Genomic DNA, 7,679 nt, shown 5'->3' on the forward strand with positions numbered 1-7,679 from the left:
TCTGACGGCGGTGAAGCCTCCCACCTCGTATCGTCCCGACCCACATTGGAAGAACCGTTTTTCAACCACCGGATTGGGACTCACAAACAGTTCATGAGACAGGACCCTGATATCGATCAGAATGTTTCTATCAATAATCAGGACTCTGCCGATGATCACAGCACATTAGTACTCTACGTCCCTCGATATGGAGTGAGCTCAAGTCACGCCGAATTCCAACGAACGGACCACCATACGCAAGGAAACCGAAGGCGAGATCGACCGCCAGTTTTCAATCGATTGATTGCGACTAGCGACTCATCTCTGTTCCACTGAAGAGCCCGTGATATGGATGCCTGATAGAAACCCGAATATCTGACCCATCTGCAGATGAACGTTCTGTGTAGGTTTGTCGCATGGGAAATGATGGATTGTATTTGTGTGTGACGACGATGCGGCGACGTTGTCAACCCCTTGCGTGTAGCGGAAGAGGGATAGAAAAGTGTCGATGTGGGTGGCTGTTGGTCGTGGTGCCGAGCGGCTTTGGTAATGTTGGCTGCGTTCGTCAACGCCTACAGATTCAGCATAGTGACATTGGTGAGCGACGGCGGCGCTCACGACGTCCGTAAAAAGATTGTCGTCGTTAGTTATTTCAATGGCAGCGCCAGGAAGGAAGCTCACGGGCACGACCGCGAGCGACCGTTCTTTACTCAACGATCAAGGGCTCATCCGAACACTGCGACCGGACGCGAGAGGAACCAGAAAAAAAGGACAGCACTCGCACCCCTAAACCCGAGCGCTGTAAATCTACGTCAAAGACTTGCTCGTTTTTTTCCACTATTTTACTTCTGCCTTTTTATCGATCCTGCGGTGGATCGCGGTCTCAAAACGGGACCCAATCGAGTCGTTGACTTCGATGGACGGTGTATTTCCACTCTATCCCAAAGAATACTGCCGTGGATCGTTTCCCTGATTTCTTAGGAGGACGACGGAGCACTTCTCGGTGTTTTGCCTCAAATTGTCGTCGCGTTCCGGTTGGTAGGGGACAAGATAAGCGGCACGCGTGTCTCATTCACAGTTCCAGAAGAAATTTTCGGCTGAAAGTGCGTGCTCCTTCCCCTCGTCCGTTCCACAACGAGTTTCGAGAGTTGACAGTCTCAACGATAACAAAGCCCTCGATGTTTCTGGAGATTCTGACTCGTTTCAGAAGAAGATCTTCAACATGTTCACGGTGTTTTGTCTTCGAAGCGCCTGCTCGTCCGACTCTGACCGCCTCGATCGGGTCTCACTTGATTCTCTATCCATCTGACTGAGGGTCGAGCGAACTGACTCAACGGAGAGAGCAGCACTATCAATCATTCCAATTTGAGCTGGCGGAGCAATTTGCAACGTTTTGTAGAGGCAACCGCGGCTACATACTACGGAAGGCCCGTCATCCGAAAAACGCTCGACGGGCATTCTGGCACCGGTGGCAAGCGCCGGCTCAGTAGTCGCGGAGGCCGGCGTGTGGAGCTCCGTGGAGCCCCGCTCCATTAGCCGACGAGCAGAGAAAGAAAGAAAGACAGAGTAGTTGTGTAAGTTTAATTCAAACGATGCTGTAACTTCGACAATGCTGCGCAGGGTCTCTAACACCTTACGTAGCAGCAAACATATATATGACGTACTAGCGCTCCCGGTCGCCGCTTCGCGGCGACTCGGAATCGCTAGACTCACTACACATGCGCTAGCTCCGAGTGCGCTGGCTCCGTATGCGCTGGCTCCGGGTGCGCTTGCTTTGATCGCGCGTGCTCTGGGTGCGCCTCCCTGCTCCCCTCCCCGTTTCCCACTTCGTTCCGCTTTCCCGTTTCCCCGCTTTCCCGTTTCCCCGCTTTCCCGTTTCCCCGCTTTCCCGTTTCCCCCACTTTCCCGTTTCCCCACTTTCCCGTTTCCCCGCTTTCCCGTATATTCCATATGTTCTTCGGAAAATCTTTACCCTTCACGGCTACAGCGATTTTCAGCGAGATTCATTAGTAGAAAGACAGAGGCCAATGATGACGGCAACCCCCGATAGCCTTCTTAGGAGCTCCCGAGAATCCGCCCCCTCATGATGGTCCAGCCGTTGAGAAATCCTGCGAATTCCCGCCTTCCCCTTTATGAAATCTTTGATTCTCGGTGAGAGGACAACTCAAATAATTTTTTTATGGTGGGAGGACCCATCACATGAGAACGACGACCCTCACATGACCTCCCTGAAGCTCCCGAGAACCCCCCCCCCCGAATTTTCGCGGCGATCGGTTCAGGCGTTTGTGAATTTAGCGAATTTACGATTTTTCAATGCTTTTCCGAGTTTTCGTATTTTCGCCACTGGAGCACTCAAATAATTTTTTTAAGGTAGAAGGACTCATCGCATCGGAGAACTGACCCCCCTATAACCACCGCTGGATCGCCCAGAACACGCTCCTAAATTTCACGACGATCGGTTCAGCCGTTTCGAGTCTATAGGTGACACCAGACAAACAGACAGACAGACAGACAAACAAACAGACAGACAGACATACGTTTTTATATATATAGATAGATGTCCTCCGGAAAATCTTTACCCTTCACGGCTACAGCGATTTTCAGCGAGATTCATTAGTAGAAAGACAGAGGCCAATGATGACGGCAACCCCCGATAGCCTTCTTAGGAGCTCCCGAGAATCCGCCCCCTCATAGTGCTCCAGCCGATGAGAAATCCTGAGAATTCCCGTCTTTCCCTTGATGAAATCTTTGATTCTCGATGAGAGGACCACTCAAATAATTTTTTCATGGTGGGAGGACCCATCACATGAGAACGACGACCCTCATATGACTTTCCTGAAGCTCCCGGGAACCCACCCCTAAATTTTCACGGCGATCGGTTCAGGCGTTTGTGAATTTAGCGAATTTGCGATTTTTCAATGCTTTTCCGATTTTTCGTATTTTCGTGGGTGGAGCACTCAAATAATTTTTTTAAGGTAGAAGGACTCATCGCATCGGAGAACTGACCCCCCTATAACCACCGCTGGATCGCCCAGAACACGCTCCTAAATTTTCACGACGATCGGTTCAGCCGTTTTCGAGTCTATAGGTGACACCAGACAAACAGACAGACAGACAGACAAACAAACAGACAGACAGACATACGTTTTTATATATATAGATAAGCAATGCGCAACCGATCGTCGCGATGGCGAACGAACAGAAGCCGATGGTCTGATATATCCATTCGAGAAATTCGAGTCTTCGAGTTTTTGTACATACATGGGAAGGTAGAGGCTCTCAAGGCAGCCTCGGGGGCGAGTCCGAGCATTCGGAGGAAGATCAAATGCAAACGTAAGTTCTCTCGATTCGACTCTCCAACATAAGTGACCTGTACGCTTCTGAATTGAGGGCGAAAGAGCCAGCGGGGTTCCCCTGTGAAGTCACCAATCGGCTGGAATTTTCTCCAGCCCTGTGTGTTCCATCACCGATAGCCGTCCGGGCGTCGATAGAATCTGTTGGCCTCAGGTAGTCGATGGTAACGTAATTTCGACCGAGTATCCGATTCATTCTTCTCGTCCCCGTGTCATTCCTCGACGGAAAGCCTCGCGTACGGCGCAAGCTACAGAATCCAAGCCATAAAAAAACTCTGGGTCGGCGTTGTCGTGGAACGCAGAGGAAATCGTAGTCCGCATCGATCAGCGGATTCGGATTCCGCTCGAGAATCGTCAAGAGAGATAGACAGATCAATCAGATCAACAGTCAGGTTCTCAGGAAGCTATGTCAGGGAGCCGACAAGATCTCCGCCGAAATTATGCGGCAAAGAGAAAGAAGCTTTCCGCCGTTGTCGGCGGCCCGATACTCCGAACAATTGTATCGGAGCATCTTCGCTCATTTTCCGCATTCCATCGGCTTACCTATATAGGTGAACTCTGAGCTGCTTTCGTGCGCAATCCTGCAGGACTATCAGCAAGATCGGTGTTTCTTTTCCATCAGACTACAATGGGAGCCATGCTGATGATTGATGAGCCCCAATTTCGAGTACCGACTCGCTCGTAGTCCAGAAACTACCTGACCCTCTCGATTTCTCCCGTTCTTTCTCTCTTGGCATGATTCCGGTAACAACAGAAGCAACTCGATATATCGACGCGATTTGGGCATATTCAATTTGCGCCAAACGAGCCCAAGCAATTTACGCGGCTCCCCGCGTACCTCCTTCCGATGAAATGAGCGCTCTTCCCTGCATGCCTCCTCACGACTGGATGCACGACTTGCGAGCGTAATGAGGACGTTGTCTGATGCACGCGGTTCACTCATCCAATTATACGGACGGCAACGCGTACCGATACAATTCGACATTATTAATCGTTGTGGTGCATCCGCGAACCGGCTCACCGGCGGCTTCGCGCGAAGGAGCTGTCTACACGGCGGGGTTATCTCATGCATTTTCTGTAAACGCTGCACCATTTCGGAACCGGCGAAAGGAACCCTCGACAATCTTCGACGCAAGTACCATAGCCGCGAAATTGTGCGCCGTTCGGATCCTAATGCGGTCTGGGATTTCTCATCGAAACCCTGGGCGCGGTGTGCAATTCAACTTCATAGAGGAGCTCTTTTGAACGGATGCGTGCTCCAGTTTCTCGATAGCGTCCAATCAATCGCTTCATTGAACTCTCTAATTATTCGCTTGAATGACTCATAAATCCCGCAGCTCCATGCATCGACGTTGGTCTCTTCACCGTCCCGGAGGAACCTTCAACTAGTGCGAAGGTACACCACCGATCCGTCACCGGACGCAGTCCAGTCTACGCAACGCGGAAGGAGACCGACACGCCGTCTCCTCGTCCCGCCCTCTCTCGATGGGCTCAGCTGATTGACTTGCGAGGCTCTCCCCCTCCCCCCCAGAGTGTCCGAAGCTGAGCGAAGCTCCACGAGCTTTCTCGGAATCCGCCCGACGTAATTTTCACGCTCGCGTATAGCGACCCGGCGGTAAGCGCCGCTCGGCTGTAAAGACATCACGGGAAGAGAGCAACCGCAGGCTCGCTCGAATACATATTTGACGAAACGAATTATTGGTGGACATCGTGATCAGCAAATGGTCTTTTGTAATTGTTTACAATCATCATGAACGGCAAAGGAAGCTCTTGTCATGTTTGCGCGATGATCATCGACTGGTCGCCCGTCCGACCCGCTCTTTTTCTGTCCTTGTTTTCACTCATGATCCGTTCTTCTATTTTTCACGTTGTATCTAGACGTGCGTGTCCGTAGAAGCGAGCAGCGAGCATGCTTGCTCTCTTAATAAATTCAGCTTTCCGTCAGAGCAGTTACTCGTGATAAATTGTTCCTCCAGCAATGCCTAAAGGTTTCCGCCCAAGACAAGTTATTCACATCTCATCGATCGGGGTTACCCGTTCACCTCCTCGCAGAATCTGACGGAATCGACTGCAAGCAGAAAAATCGAGAAATACTCCTTTCGCTCATCCGCGGTGCTCATTCGCTCCATCGACTTCATTGTTTTATCTCGAACATGATCCGTAGATCGATAGAGTACCTGTAGATCTGCCTGAAATGACTTTCACGACGCAGTACGGATCTGTGCAGAAGATTTATGAGTGTCTATCACACTCCTTAGAAAGCATGTAGACCTTATCGACGGCTCACACAGCTAAATCTTGTGTGGAGTCTTTGTTGCGAATCCTCCGATCGAATGGCCCGGGAGTGAGATGTCATCTCCGTCGCCATCTACGCCGTCTACGCGTCGACCCCTGCACCGAGCAGAATAATCCTCGATCCACTGCTCGGATTCCCCGAAGACGACCTGATTTCGACCCGTAATCGAGACAAGTTCTTTTGTGCACTGCACAGTGAAAATTTTCATTCCTAAATTGATGAACACTTAAGGAACCTCGGAGCTCGTCCGACTCGAACACGCGAAATTCGTGCGGACGGATGCTCCCAGAAGCAGCGCACTTTTCTCCGATTCACAGATTGAGATGGAGCGGCAGCCGAACAATCCGAATAATCCGAACTGATAGCGGTGCGCCGCGAAGTTCTGTGATCTTCTTGCACCCTGACACCGCTAGGTGCCGACATTGTCCGATCCCGTGCCACCTCTATCGTGAACGCCTTTATCTGTTACCTCACCGATGTTATCTGATGCTACATGCTTGCTGAGGTGAGCGAACTCGTTTGAGTCGCGCGCGCGCGCGATAACTGGCGGAATGGTACCTCGGGTTGCCGCTCGGAGTTCTCGCAGGAATCAGAGATAAACATGCGGGCCGCTTCTTTTCGTTTTCTTTTCATGTTTCATGTACAGCTCATTGTTAGCGCTCATCGTCCGTGAGGAAGGTGTGGTTCCTAATAGTCCACGGAACGGCCGGTATTAGCTCACCGTTTTTCTCCCGTTCGAAAACGCTCGTCGTTAACACCGCATAAGCTTGAAAAAGATCGCAGCTTGGGAGCGGTCGACTGGGGATCGATGAATATCCGTCGACATTTTGGCCCTTCCAGACTGAATCGATTGCTAGTATTTGCGTCGAACGAGTTCAACAACCCAACGCAGTGGCGATCGGCTCCCTATGGAGGTGACGGATGAAGTAGGCAAGTAGCGTGACGAGGTCACTCTTGAGATTCACGCCCATCGAGAGCGAGTGGGGGGATGGAAACACAACTCATTGGGGCCTGAATTCGAAACGAGGTTCGGACCCTGGAGAGCCTGCCAGAGGACCGGTGGCCCAATGGGACCGCTTTGATACCACCGAGGCGGTGAGCTCTCATCATAACTCGATTTCGCTATCTCAAGGTCGACCCGCACAAATCCTCGGTAATATCTGAAAGAAGGTTCAACCACGATGTAGGTGCTCGAGAGTTTTCGCTGTCATCGTGGAATTGTCCCTTGATTCCCGCTCTTCTCGATCGAAATTGCTCCAGTTATCACGATCAGAGATACCGAAATGATGTCGTCCGACATCAATCCTGTCTCGATTTCATTAGGCCGCCGTGTTACGCTCGCCCTTATCGCAAGAAGCCAAAATCCACGGCCTGAGCGGTCTGAGCGCCGCCTGATTGAGGAATATTTGGAACGCTGTTATCTGACCGTAGGTATAACAATCACGGAACCGTCTCGGGCGCAGGTAATCAAGTCATCCAACTGGGGGGAGGGGAAGGGGGGAAAACACCAGGAAGGAAATGAAAAGAGGAATGAATGAGCATCGATTAGGGATTGGAAAAATCCGGACAGTTGGAGGGAGAGCGAAAAAGCCCTTTGAGCTTGATGGACCGAAATATTCTCGGGTGCAGAAGAATTCAGTTTGAAGATTAAAATGCGATTCCTCGTTCAGCTCGAATTTCATTTTCAATCGAATTTCTCCGGTCGTAGAGATGATTCCGTAGCTCTAGGAATGATTTCAGCCCGGGAGCAGATAGAAAACGCGTGCGACAGTCATCATACGACGGAAGCGATTTCTCGCTTTCGTGATCGCGGTGAAGAGAATACTCAAGCTTCTGGAGAGCTTCCCAAAGCTATGGATGAATGAAAGCTCGTCTCCCGAGGCAGAGCGGAGCAGGCGAAGGATGGACGAAGACATAGAGCTCGTCCGACTCGGATCGATCGCATCATGCCCACGGGAAAATTTCGCGGCTGTCGACGACTCGTGGAGAAATTAGGGATCTCCAGACTGCCTCGCTCTTCCATCACGACATTCGAGAGACGAATGTCTCTT

This window comes from Galendromus occidentalis, unplaced genomic scaffold, assembly GCF_000255335.2.
Source record: "Galendromus occidentalis unplaced genomic scaffold, Mocc_1.1 scf7180000077468, whole genome shotgun sequence".
Classification (NCBI taxonomy): Eukaryota; Metazoa; Arthropoda; class Arachnida; order Mesostigmata; family Phytoseiidae; genus Galendromus; species Galendromus occidentalis.